Source organism: Dendrobates tinctorius, unplaced genomic scaffold (genome assembly GCF_039654945.1).
Source record: "Dendrobates tinctorius isolate UK_male_01 unplaced genomic scaffold, ASM3965494v1 ptg000039l, whole genome shotgun sequence".
NCBI classification, from domain to species: Eukaryota; Metazoa; Chordata; class Amphibia; order Anura; family Dendrobatidae; genus Dendrobates; species Dendrobates tinctorius.
In genome coordinates, this window is record NW_027361707.1 from 33,597,933 (window position 1) to 33,612,675 (window position 14,743).

At 43.5% G+C, this 14,743-nt stretch overlaps 1 protein-coding gene across 7 annotated transcripts in view; it reads right to left on the reverse strand.

Moving 5' to 3' along the window:
- PROM1 (prominin 1) overlaps positions 1–12,619 on the reverse strand; it is a 317,825-nt gene extending 305,206 nt beyond the window's left edge. For 4 of the 7 annotated variants that reach the window (XM_073574616.1, XM_073574617.1, XM_073574618.1 and 1 more), the window contains exon 1: positions 12,403–12,616. The gene's annotated coding sequence lies outside the window, so the exon portion shown is untranslated. Of the gene's footprint in view, positions 1–12,402 lie in introns of all 7 variants that reach the window. The other 3 variants (XM_073574622.1, XM_073574620.1, XM_073574619.1) reach the window with 2 other exon arrangements.
- Between the last annotated feature and the right edge of the window lie 2,124 nt (positions 12,620–14,743).

The following is a 14,743-nucleotide window of genomic DNA, read 5'->3' on the forward strand; positions in this document are numbered from 1 at the left end:
CGGCAAAAAACGGATGAAACGCAATGCCATCCTGCGCGATCCGGCGCTAATGCAAGTCAATGGGGAAAAACTGGATCCGGCATTGCACTTTGCCGGATCCGGTTTTACAAAAAAAAAGCCGGATCGCGCCTGACGGCGAAAAACTGATGTGTGAAAGAGGCCTAAGTTAGAGAAATATAAGCAAAGTAGATGGTAGCTAATGAGTTAATTTTTGTTTGGGTGACATCAGATAGTTTTCACTGCTGGCGTGTACTTCTTTCCCTGTATAATATTGACCAATCATGAGCAGGCAACAACACACAAAAAAGAACATGCCCCCAGCAGCTTAGAGCAGGCTACTCCTGAGTGAGACACATAAAGACAGACAGCCTGAACTCACTTCAGAACATTTACAAATACCCTGTCTGTCATTCCTGACACCATCGAGCTTTCATCTCCTGGCAGTCTGTGTGGGCAGCACTGCTGAGCTTAGCTGTGTCAGATAACAAATCCTTCTATCAGCTCTCCTCCTCTTATGGCACTGTCACACTGCCTGTCCTGAGGCAAGAGCTCAAAAGGTGCCAGTACTAGAGTTGAGCGAATTTGATCGGGTCCCTGCTTATTAGGCAAGTTATAGCACTTGCCGAATAAGCTGCAGAGGGAACCCGGATATATGGAGCGCGCCTGCTGATCAGCTGATTGGCTCCGCAGCTGCATGTGTCGCGGCTGTGTGACAGGCACAAGACATGCATGGAGAGCCTCTGTGTTTGGCTGTGACAGTGTAGCAAGGGTAAACTGGGCGGGGGGGGTAGTTGCGGGTTATTTACAGATACAGTACATAGGCAGAGTCCACAGATCACACTATCAGCGAGCACCCCCGGCCTTGCACATAGACAGACGGGACCGACACAGTACTTCCCCAGAAATTACCTTCTGTTCCTTGGGTCTCAGCAGTCCAAGAAACAAAAGATCCAGGGATGCAGCAGCTCTCCAACAGGGAAAATTAATTTTATTTGAACGAGGATGCAAGGAGGACAAAATAGGTGACTTTAACACTGGCTTCCTGCTCTCTCCTTGACGCTTGCTACGACCGTACCCACAACGGCCGTAGTGGCTGAGGTTCGAAGAAAAACCAATTGCTGGAATCTGGGCACCTGAGACCCCTTCAGCAAAGGCCCTTACAAAGTCCTGCGGGCCTGTGTTGAAGTCCTTAGTCCTGATACTCAGTCTCTGGGGTGTCTGGCAGTGCCCCTCTGCAATAAACATTCTGCCCTGAACTAAGTGCCCAAGTACCTGGGCTTTCTGCTTGCAGACTGAGACTTCCTGTCTGCTCTTGAGGTTGCTGACCCAGCCCCCTAAGTTACTTAACTCTTTCCCCACTTCTAACACACGGTTACATACATTACCATAGTAAACATTAGGACCAGGCAAACACAGCACAATACATAACATTTATAAACAGTGCACAGAAGGGTCACACGGAAGGAGAGGAGGGTGCAACTGAGGGGAACTGCCACCCTCTTGCACTCCTCCCCTCCTTAAACATGGCCGTCCCAGGCCATAGCAACCTTGAAGAACACATACAACAGAGTACCAGTCTCTCTGCAGGTAGGTCCATAGTCCACAAAAACCGGTAGGCCCTTTAGCACTGATGCTCGAAGTCTGAAGTGGGCCTCATTCAGACCCAACAGTCTATATTGTGGCCATAGTCCTTCTGGAGACAGTCTTCCCCTCCCTCCTTTCTGCGGACCCCGGGCCCCGATAGCGATGGTGGGCTGCATGTTAAACGTGGGGCCAGTCCAAAGGTTAAAGTGGGAGCAAAGTTCTGGAGCACACAGTTCGGAATCCACCGCTACTAACCCCCATGGGGTTCTGGTCCCGTGATCCAGTAAGGTAGGCACCAATGGGTGCAAAAACTGGGCGGAGGGGAAAACAAACAATCTTGGCCGTTACCCGGTGGCCACATTTGACACCATTGTCACCATCTAGGGCTTACTGCCCTCTTTACTAGAAAACATGCTTAGAACATCTATTTGGGGACTGTGCGTCTCAGATGACTAGGCCAAGGCAGGGCCCCTGTGGTTGTTCCACTAAACACATGTAGAGAGGGACCTGTGTGTCTAGGGTAGTGGGGTGGGGAGACGCGCTGTAATCTGAGACGTATAGTCCACAAGGGCTCTTGCAAAATATTATTTCACTGAATTGCTGTAGCGGATGCAATAACACATGGACAACAAGAATCTCCTGTTAGGTTTAATTGAAAGCACTTTAAGTCATCATTTTATATCAATGATTGTAAGCAAAAGCTAGGAGCAGATCCAAAAGATGAAAAATAAAGTGCAAATCTTTCTTTAAGGCCAGTTTCACAGGTCCGGAAAAACCGGTACCGGAGCTATCCGTGTCTGTGTGTACACGTGTGCCAACCATGTGCCGCACGTGAGCCGCATCAGGACCACATGGACAGCGGCGGTAAGAAGCGCTACAGTAAGCGCTGTTCCCGGTGGCTGGTGCTGACTGTGACTGTGATTCTTCTCTCCTGCTCTGCCGGCAGGAGAGAAGAATGAATGAAAACCCGACGTGGGGTCCCCCCTCATTTTATGAACCAACCAGACGAAACTTACAGCTGGGGGCTGCAGCCCTCAGCTGTCAGCTTCAGCAAGGTTGGTTGTCAAGAATAGAGGGGTCCCCACGCTGTTTTTTTAATTATTTAAATAAAAAATTTTAAAAAACGGAGTGGGGTCGCCCTTATTTTTGACAACCAACCTGACTAAAGCTGACAGCTGAGAGCTGATATTCTCAGGCTGGTAAGGGGCCATTGATCTTGGCCCCCCACAGCCTGAAAACAGCAGCCTCCAGCTGTAAGTTTCGTCTGGTTGGTTCATAAAATGAGGGGGACCCCACGTCGGGTTTTCATTCATTCTTCTCTCCTGCCCACAGAGCAGCAGAGAAGAATCACAGCCACGGTCAGCACCAGCCGCCGGGAACAGCGCTTACAGTAGCCGCTTCTTCCCGGTGGCCATCCGTGAGCACGGAGGACAGTGTGAACAGTTCTCCATGTGCACATGTGCAGCACGTGTTGCGGGCCGTGTGTCCGTGTTGAAACGGACATGTCTCAGTGTTTTGCACACGGTCCATGAAAACACGCTGACATGTGCATAGACCCATTCATCAGTGTCTACGGTACGTTAGAAAACTGTCACTACACGTACCGAAGACACTGATGTGTGAAAGAGGCCTAAGAGTGCAGACAGCCGTATAAATGGGACCAAGATCGGATCGCAGTGCATGACTGGCCGTCGGCTCTCCCACTCCGTGTGACAGCTTCATAGAAATTCAGGAAGGTGTCACGCTCGGGTGGGGAGAGCTGCCGTCCAGTCCGTGCACCAGAGTCCGATTTATACAGCCGTGTGACTGAGCCCCAATCACGTGGGCCCCAATTTTGGCTTACAAATACTAATATAAACTAGTGACCAAAATACTTTTGTGTAAATGTCATCTTAAATAATGCATAACCAAATCATCCAAAAATCAATCCCTTCCAAAACTTCAACCCGGAAACTGGCAGGCAGTGCAGTGCAGTGCGCAGAGCGGGTCCATCCCGTTTTTCCCTGATTCAGCAGGTATCTCGGTAACACCAGCTTCTCTTCCCTGTACGTTAGCCCCCACAATGCTATTTGTAGACTGAGCGGATGAGAAGGAGGCAGACGATGGCAGCGCTGCACTCATATTGTTTTCCATATGTGTTACAGTATACAGGGTGAAGTCACTTATAGTAAGCACTTTCCACCCACGTTGCAATTAGTCCTGGCTGCAGTGGCCTGAAATCCACAATAACAATGCATTGGGTGAAATAGGCTTCAAATCCAGAGGGTGAAAAAAATAAGTCTTCAACCTGCTCTCAATGCATTGTGACTATTGTTCTGCTGCAGATACAGGCAATGATTCCCAGTCACAGGCACTGAACTGGAAATTTTCAGTGTGATTCCTACACAACCTGAGAGAGGATCCATTCAGCTGTGGCGGCAGAATCACCTGTGGCAGAAATGTTGCACAAATTTTTGCCACTGAAAATCAGCTCCATTCACATGAATGGGGTTGTTTCTGCAGTGAACATTGCGATCAAGACCCATTAACACGAATGAGAGACGGTCATAAAACTCTTGGAAACAAACAGGGCCGGCCCGAGAGATTACGGCGCCCTAGGCGAAACTATTTTGTTGCGCCCCTACTATTCTTGGCAGTAGATGAAAACTTGGGATATAAATTTAGGAGCAAAATAAACCACAACAACAACAATGATTAATTAACTCTCCCCTAACTCTTTAATCTTCTGAGAAGTTGTATAGGACAAATATATACAAAGTAATCAATAACACAAAACAAAAACGACCATAGGTAATTAAAATTTTTGTTTCCTTGCCCTTTTTTTTTTTTGAAAAGGATGACACTAAGTCACCGAGATTAATTTGTTCAGCAACTTCAGATTGCCAATCCAACCAACCTCTCTTGCGTCATATTTGCCCTTAAATATGTACACTTTTCTTTCCATCCCTAAAACTTTTTGCCTTTTGAAAAGATTTTTTATAATTTTTTTTCTTTTTTTTTCTCTGGCGCCCCCTTTGGGTCGGCGCCCTAGGCGGCCGCCTAGTTTGCCTATACGTTCGGGCCGGCCCTGGGAACAAATCTGGTTCAGGTAAACTTACCCTGAGGGTATGTTTCCACGGTCAGTATTGACAGTGTTTGGACGCAGCTCCGTCCAAAGCGCTGCCGGCTTTTGTACGTGCAGTGATTCCGCACGAGTTCATTGAACCATAAATAGACATGCTGCAGTCTTGAAAGATGCGCCGCATGTCCGTGTACACAGGGAAGCCGGAGGCGTCCCTGCACGCACAGTGGAGATGGGATTTCATAAAATCTCCTCCACTATGCTGTAACATCTGGCTGATGCGGATACGCAGTATCCAATCCGCAGCATTTACTGACCGTGGAAACGTACCCCGAAAGGCCACATTACTGTCATAGCGGCCATATGAAAAATGACAAATCCACATATAGCAGTGTTGTACCGCTAATGGCCGCAGACCGTGTAGCTGCTATAAAGCTCGTCACTCGGCTGGTTCTGGTGCCAGAGTTTTATGTGCGGATTTTCTCCAAAGAATTAATTGCATTAGATGTGGAAAAAACAGCAAATTATAAAAAAAAAAAAAAAATATGCATCTTTAGCACATTTCGTTTATGCGGCGGAAATGTGATTCACAAATGACTGAATCATTAAAGTTTTGTCAAAGTCGAACACCAGGAAGTATAAAAAAAAAAGCAACTTTATTTAAAACTCGATGTACAAAAAAAGTGCGGCATCAAGAAAGGGATAAAAAAAGCATGTAAAAAAAAAAAAAAACCCCGCAAACAACCTAAGGCCTCTTTCACACATCAGTATTTCATCAGTATTTGTATGCCAAAACCAGGAGTGTCTCCAAAACAAAGAACAGACATCAGTCTTTCAATTATATTTTTTTTGTTTGGTAAGTTCCATTCCTGGCTTTGGCATACAAACACTGATGCAAAATACTGACCAAATACTGATGTGTGAATGAGCCTTAGGCCGGGGTCACACTAACCTGCGCAAAATACGGTCCGTAGTTTACTTGCGTAATATGGATGACAGACCCCTAAACAGTGCTCCGTATGTCATCTGTAATCAAGGTGTGGTCGCGTATTTTGCGCATGGCTGCATCCGTATGTAATCCGTATGCCATCCGTATGGCAAGATTTTCTCGCAGGCTTGCAAAATGGACATATAATGGAGCCCTATGACAGTTTTAATAAAGAAATGAAAGAATAGATATACACTCATAGAATGCATATATATATATATATATATATATATGTGTGTATTCTATGTGTCTATATCTATTCTTTCTTTATTAAACCTGTCAGTGTGAGTTTACTGTATAGCGCACTGAATTTCCGGCTTTGCTAAAAGACACCGGGTGCGTATTTCTTGCAGGTCACATGTGTGGTCCGTGTGTAATCCGTATTTTTTGCGCACCCATAGACTTGCATTGGCGTATTACGGCCGTAGTACGCTGAGAATCGCAGCATGCTGCGATTGGCGCGGAGCCTGGAATACGGATGAGAAATATACGGCTGGTGCGAGGGACCCCATAGAGAATCATTTGTCCGTGTCTAATGCGTGCTTTTAGCGCCTCTCACTCATCCGTATTCCTCGCCAGTGTGACCCCGGCCTTAAGGCCGTGTACACACATTGAGTATTTGGAGAGTTTCTCACCTCAATATTTGTAAACCAAAACTAGGAGAGGAACAGTTAAACAAAAAGTATAAGGGTGTGTGCACACATTGCGGATTCTGCTGCGGAATTCTCAATGCGGATTTGTCTAAATCTGCAGGTCAAAAGACTTCATTTTCATTTTGCATTGCCTTAAATGGTACTGTACACTGCAGCAGAAACTGCTGCGGATCCGCAGGGCCAAATCCGCTGTGGATCCGCAGCAGAATCCGCAACGTGTGCACACACCCTAAGGGTATGTTTCCATGGTCAGGATTTGCTGCGAATTGGACGCTGCGTACAGCCACAGCCTCCAGATGTTACAGCACAGTGGAGGGAATTTTATGAAATCCCGTCTCCACTATGCACCTGCGTATACGCCCATGCGGTGCGTCTTTAGACTTCAGCATGTCTATTTATCATGCAGAGATGCTCAGTCTCCACAAGATAGATGGCACTGTTCTATGTATAGAATGCGGTGATTCCGCGTGTGTTCAATGAATCACCGCGCGTAGAACAAGGGGCGGCGCTTTGGGTGGAGCAGGGATCCACTGCGTCCAAAGCGCAGCAAATCCGTAATGTGGACACATACCCTGATAGAAACACGTCACCACTTCTGGTCTTGGGTAATAGATCCTGAGGTCAAATACTGACCAAATACTGACCAGTTCCTTTGCTCCATACTCACATGAGCTTTAAAAATGCATCTGTGACTTCAGTGTGTGACAATCAGAGCTTGTCTATTCTCATCCGTTTTACACATTCTCGGCCATTAAAGGACCTATATAAAACAGACCACAGACTTTGTACTTTTGCACTTCAGAGATTCATCTGGGTTTCATGTGTTTCCTCAGAATCAAATGGATAAAAAAAAAAAAAACACTTTCACAGTTTGCCTCCTTCAGGAAAAAAACAAAACACCTGATGAAACTAGGATAACACCTGAGGGGAGAAAAAAAAAGAAAAAAAAAAAAAAGTCCTTTTCTCTAAGATGCTGAATATAACTTTAGAAACACTTTTAAGGTATTGTGCACACGTTGCAGATTTGCCTGTACGGAATCTGCATCTCTTGGCAGAATTTGCGGGTCAAAATCCACGCCTTTTTTTGCGGATTTTGTGCAGATTTACTGCGGATTCACCTGCGTTTTTACCCCAGCGAATTTCTATAATGGAATGGGTGTAAGAACGCATGCGGATCCGCATAAAGAATTGACATGCTGCTTAACCCCTTCACTACCAAGAATGGTTTGCACATTAATTCCCGGGCCAATTTTTACAATTCTGACCACTGTCCCTTTATGAGGTAATAACTCTGAAACGCTTCCATGGATCCCGGTGATTCTGACACTGTTTTCTCGTGACATATTGTACTTCATGTTAGTGGTAAAATTTCATTCATATAACTTGCGTTTATTTGTGAGAAAAATGGAAATTTGGCGAAAATTTTGAAAATTCCGCAATTTTCCAACTTTGAATTTTTATGCCCTTAAATCACAGAGATACGGCACACAAAGTTAATAAGTAACATTTGCCACATGTTTACTTTACATCAGCACAATTTTGGAACCAAAATTTTTATTTGTTAGTAAGATATAAGGGTTAAAAGTTGACCAGCGATCTCTCATTTTTGCAACACCATTTTATTTTTACGGACCACATCACATTTGAAGCCACTTTGAGGGGTCTATATGATAGAAAATACCCAAAAGTGACACCATTCTAAAAACTGCACCTCTTAAGGTGCTTAAAACCACATTCAAGGAGTTTATTAACCCTTCAGGTGCATCACAGGAATTTTTTGAATATTTAAAAAAAATTAACATTTAACTTTTTTTCACAAAAAAAAAAACTTAAGGATCAATTTTTTTATTTTACCAAGTGTAACAGGAGAAATTGGACTGCAAAAATTATTGTGCAATTTGTCCTGAGTACGCTGATACCTGATATGTGGGGGGCAACCACTGTTTCGGCGCATGGCAGAGCTCAGAAGGGAAGGAGCGCCGTTTGACTTTTTCAATGCAAAATTGGCTGGAATTCTGATCGGACACCATGTCGCGTTTGGAGAGCCCCTGATGTACCTAAACAGTGGAAAACCCCCACAAATGACCCCATTTTTGAAACTAGACCCCCTAAGGAACTTATCTAGATATGTGGTGAGAACTTTGAACCCACAAGGGCTTCACAGAAGTTTATAATGTACAGCAGTACAATTAAAAAATCATATTTTTTCCACAAAATGATCTTTTCACCCCCAATTTTTATTTTCCCAAGGGTAACAGGACCCTAAAAGTTATTGTGCAATTTGTCCTGAGTACGCTGATACCCCATATGTGGGTGTAAATGACTATTTGGGCGCATGGCAGAGCTCGGAAGGCAAGCAGCGCCATTTGACTTTTTTGGCTGGAATTGAGATCGGACACCATGTCGCGTTTGGAGAGCCCCTGATGTACCAAAACAGTGGAAACCCCCCACAATTGACACCATGTTGGAAACTAGACCCCCCAAGGAACTTATCTAGATGTGTGGTAAGAACTTTGAACCCCCAAGTGCTTCACAGAAGTTTATAACGCCCAGGCATGAAAATAAAAAAAAACAATTTTTTCCACAAAAATGATATTTTTGCCCCCAAATTTTTATTTTCCTAAGGGCAACAGGAGAAATAGGACCCCAAAAGTTGTTTTGCAAATTGTCCTGAGTAGGCTGATACCCCATATGAGGGGGTAAAACACTGTTTGGGTGCATGGCAGAGCTTGGAAGGGAAGGAGCACCATTTGACTTTTTCAACGCAGAATTGGCTGGAATTGAGATCAGACGCCATGTTGCGTTTGGAGAGCACCTGATGTGCGCAAATAGTGGAAACCCCCCAATTCTAACCCTAACCCTAACCCTATCCCTAGCCCTAACCCTAACCCTAGCCCTAGCCCTAGCTCTAACCCTAACCCTGGCCCTAGCCCTAACCCTAATGGGAAAATGGAAATAAATACATTTTTTTAATTTTATTATTTTTCCCTAACTAAGGGGGTGATAACGGGGGGTTTGATTTACTATTTATGGCGGTTTTTATGTTTGGCGGCTGTCACACGCTAAAAGACGCTTTTTATTGTAAAAATAGTTTTTGCATCACCACATATTGAGAGCTATAATTTTTCCATATTTTGACCCACCGAGTCATGTGAGGTCTTATTTTTTGCGGGACGAGTTGACGCTTTTATTGGTATCATCTTCGGGCATGTGTCATTTTTTGATCGCTTTTTATTACATTTTTTGGGACGCAGAATTTACAAAAACCAGCGTTTCATGAATTTCTTTTGGGTGGTGCGTTTACGCCGTTCCGGTTGCGGTAAAATTTATAAGGCGGTTTTATTCTTCGGGTCAGTACGGTTGCAGCGATACCTCATTTAGGTCGTTTTTTTATGTTTTGGCGGTTTTATGCAATGAAAACAATTTTATATAAAAAATAATTATTTTTGCATCACTTTATTCTGTGAGCTATAACTTTTTTATTTTTTCGCTGATGATGCTGTATTGCAGCTCGTTTTTTGCGGGACAAGATGACGTTTTCAGCGGTACCATGGATATTTATATGCGTCTTTTTGATCGCGGGTTATTGCACTTTTTGTTCGGCGGTATTATTTCTTGCTTCGTTTTTTATTTTTATTTTTTAAGGGGTTCGCTTATGGGGTTAACTATTGGGACAGTTTTATAGGGCGGGTCGTTACGGACGCGGCGATACCAAATATGTGTACTTTTATTGTTTTTTTTTTTTATTTCCAAAAAATGAATTTATTAGGGAATATTTTTTTTTTTTTTTTTAATTTATTTAGCGATTTTTTTTTTTTAAATTATTTTTACACTTTTTTTTTATTTTTTTTTTACTTTATTACAATGTCCCAGGGGGGACATAACTGTCCTGTGACAGATCGCTGATCTGTCACATCACAGATCACTGTGACAGATCAGCGATCTGTCACAGGCATTGCAGAAGGCTTCCTCATGCCTGCGCTTTGCAGGCACTGAGGAAGCCAGCTTCCTGCAGGCCCCCGTCGCCATATTGGATCCGGGGACCTGCAGGAAAGGAGTCCCCCGCAGCAGCGCTGCGCATTGCGCTGCTGTGGGGGACTCAGGGAAGCACGGAGGGAGCCCCCTCCCTGCCGATGCTTCCCTTTAACCCTCGGTACACCGCGATCGTGTTTGATCGCGGTGTGCAAGGGGTTAACGTGTCGGGGCGGTCCGTGACTGCCCCTGACACATTGTGCCGGGTGTCAGCTATGAGAATTAGCTGACAATCGGCTGCGATCAGCGGCGCTCACCACGTGGGTGCCGCTGATCGCGATGACGTAATATTCTGTCCATGGTAATTAGGTCCATGGTCACATGGACAGAATATTACGTCAATTGTAGGTAAGGGGTTAAAATAAACCGCTGCGGATTCCGTGCGGATTTTTCCGCAGCATGTGCACAGCAAATTTTTTTATCCATTCTTTTACATTGTACTGTAAATCACTTGCGGAACTGCAGCGATTCTGCGTGGAAAATCCGCTGCGGATCCGCAGCAAATCTGCAACGTGTGCACATAGCCTAAGGCTCTATTCACATGTTCCATTTTTTGCTGTGTTTTTTTCTGCAGGCAAAACCTGCTCAAAGAAGCTGCTTTAAAAAAAAAGTAGGTTTCGCTGCATATTTGCTGCGTTTTTGCTGTCTGCATGCTGATAAAGTTTAGTGCAACCCAAAAAATTATGATGCAAGTTCCTTAATGTTTTTGCACCAAAGAACGCAGCAAAACCTGACACCTGCGTTTTTTTGCTGCGTTTTTGCACTTACCCATCGTTTCCTATGGGTGAAAAACGCTGCAAATTGGCCAGAAAAAAAAAACACTGAAAAAAGCGACATGCTGAAGTTTTCAAAAACGCAGCAGTTATCCAGATCAGTCAGGAAAATAAAACCAATGTGTGTGCATGAGATTTCGGAAATCTCAAAGACTTTGCTGGTACTGTAAAACGCAGCTTAAAATTTGCATTGAAAAACGCAGCGTGTGAACATAGCTTATGGCGTGTTCACATGTAGCAGTTTTCGGTGCAAAAAAAAAAATGCGACATTTTACAGTAGCACAAAAATACACAAGATTTGGAAAATCTTATGCACAAGGCTAATTTTGCAGGGTTTTTTTTAGCTCTGGTTTTTGCTGCATTTTTCTACCCGTTTAATTGAATGCATAAGCTACGCATCAAAAAAACCGCCTAATTTACGTAGCTTTTTTTTCCCTGCACAAAAAGACTCTGTAAAAAAAAAAAAGAGAACTGTGTGAACACACTCCTACTTTTTTCAACTTCGTTTAGAATGGCCTAGGAATTACCTTTGGAGCGATCAGCAGTCGTCTAAAATATGATTTTTTTTAGAAAAAAAAAAAGTGAATTTTTTTTTCTAAACCCACCATGCTACATACATAGCCCCCCTTAATAATGTTACCACATGAAGATATAGTGACAATTTTTTCATTTGCAATTTCTAATTTAATCGATTACTGCTGTGCGTGCAGCTCATGGAAGCGCAAGAGTTAACCGTGAGAAGGCGGAGAGGGCACTGCCCCAGGTGTTCACTAGGAGGTCCCCATCCAGGTGAATAGGGGAGACTCTCAATTACAACTCCCAGCGGATGGCGGACCACCCCTTGTGCTGTGAGACCCCAGCGGGAACAGCAGAATCATTATTATCCCTCTCCGTCTCTAGGATTCAATCCCACTCGCTGCGTTTAAGCTGGCATGAAATGATGTTAACGGAAGGGGACGCAAATGCTTGTCGTAAGGACAACAGGTGGATGAGGCAGTTCTGCTGGGGGGGGAGTAGTTCAAAGCATACTTTTCCATCCTCCCCTGGTAATAAACTGGTTAATCGCACTCATTTCCTTTAGGAAATACAATGGATGCATGTTACTATTTAATTAAAGCGTTGCTTGTCTTGGACCGGTGACAATGTGATACTTGGTCCCGCCGTGTCCATCACAGCACCAGCCATGCAGAATAATTCACCTGTCCTCCAGCAAGGACATCATCCCAGCGTGGTGACTTACTGGAGGATGCGGTGACCCCAGGATAACATGGCAGCACATAGGATGTAAGATCAGGCAGGTATCAGACTTACCTGGGAGAGAGACATAGCCCCCCTGTGCCATGGATGAGATGCCCCCTGGGGTCAGTAATGACTTGCTGGATCTATGGCAGTGCCTAGCTGCTAGGTTTCCTCTCCTGCAGTGAGTCTATCTGCTGCATCCTCATTGAGCACTCTGTAGAAGGAAGAGTCATTCTGTTTCAACCCAATGACAATCTTCAATGGTTTGCCGAGACCACCCAACTATGAATTATTCATGACCTAGTTCTCAGGGGCTCCACATCCAAAGCTCTCCGCCGCTGCAAGGTGGATATTTTCCTCTCGCTCTCTCATGCATGTTATGCATAAATATGTGATTCTTCAGATGTTGTATTAGTCAATGCCTGATGAAGAGACCTGAGTAGTCTTGAAAGCTTGCAATGTGTTACCATCTTTTCAGTTAGCCATTAAAAGGTTTCAACCACTGAGGACTCTCAATCCTGAATATTTTTCTCTCATGCATGGGAATTTTAAGAGGCGGAATTTCAGGGACAAGGTGACACCATGACACCACCTGTATCTCTTCTGTCGGATCTCCCGGTGGGAAATATATACGGTATACTTTACCGGAGAAGAGGGTAGATTGTAAGTTCTCGAAGTTCTCGTGAGCGGGATCTTTTATTTCTCAAAGGCTAAGTTGACACGGGTGTATTAAAAAAAAAAAAGCGTCTGATTTTCAACCAGAAAAAAAATCGGATTATTTTTCATCCTTATCGTCATCCATTTTTATACATCGGCAGCCGATAAAATATACAAGAGCAAATTCAGTTTCTTGCGTTAATAACGGCAACGTATCTACGAAAATCGGATGCTGTATGAATGATCCGTTTGGAAATTTATTTTTCTTTTTTTTTGCGCACCCATAGACTTGATTAGGCGAGTCTCATCCAAAATACGAAAGAAACCAGCACACGCTACGACTTTATTTTTCACGCATTCAGTCTGCGTGAAAAAAACGGTCATCTCAACAGTCAAACTGAAGAACATGTGTTTGTGTTTTTTTTTTTTCCACGACAGGACTCGAACCGAAAATAATGTGAATGAACCCTAATGGTATATGCGTGCCTAGTTTTTTATGACTTTTTCAGGCTGAAATCTCCACACTAAATTCCGCTTCTAAAAAGATGTGATTTTTGGTGCAATTTTGTAAGAACGTGTGAGTGGGTTTAGATTTTGTAAGAACATGTGGGTTTCTTTTTATACCGTTTTGATGCACTTTTTTCAGTGAGGTTTTTGATGCATTTTTAATCATAATATAGGGTGAACCAATGACAAAACACAGCCCGTGATCCTTACACGCTACTGACCCTTAACCCCTTAGTGACCTGGCCAACTTTTTAAAAAATCTGACGCGTCACTTTATGTAGTAATGATGACTCTGGAATGCTTGACTATATCCCATCGATTTTTAGACTGTTTTTTCACGACACATTATACTTTATGACAATGGTAAATTTAAGTTCATATGTTTTGCCTTTATTTATAAAAATATTAGAAATTTGCCAACATTTTTTTAAAAGTTGCAATTTTTGAAATTTGAACGACTATCCCTTTAATCTAGTCATACCACACAAAAACATTATTAAATAACATTTCCCACATGTCTGCTTCACATCAGCACCACATGTAAAATGCTATTTTATTTTGTTAGCCTTTTAGGAGGTTTAAAAATTTAGCAGTAACTTTTGATTTTTTTTTCAAGCAATTTTACGAAACTTTTTTTTAGGTATCTGTCCAATTTCAAAGTGACATTATGGATCCTATATATTGGAAACCCCAAAATGTGATACCATTTTAAAAACAGCGCCCCCTCAATGTATTCAAAATTGCTTTCAGGTAGTTCATTAACCCTTTGGATGCTTTTCAGGATTTAATGCAAAGTGGCATGACAGGAATGAAAAGTGTATTTTTGCCGCCTAAATTTTGATAACGTCTGAACAGGCTGCTAAAGTCGGCAGACTTTAAGGCCATTATTTGGCCATCAACTGCCATGGCAAACATCAGGACCACATGATCAAGTTCTCAGGGTGCCAATGGGGTTAAAGAGGGAGCCCCCCACACCCTGTTAACCACCTAGATGCTGTAGTCACTATTGACAGCAGCATTTAAGGGGTTAAACGACTAGAGTCAGTGTCAACACTGATTGTGACTGATGCAGCAAGTTGTCAGCTATAGTGTACAGCTGATAGCTTCAGGATTATCACCTGTAGGGGGATGCTATTCTCTTATATCACATGTCAGTAAAGAGACGTATTGGTGGTCACTGATGGGTTAAGGCAATAAATAACATAATGAAAATACACAAGACACATTGACTTTTAAATGGAATTTTGGC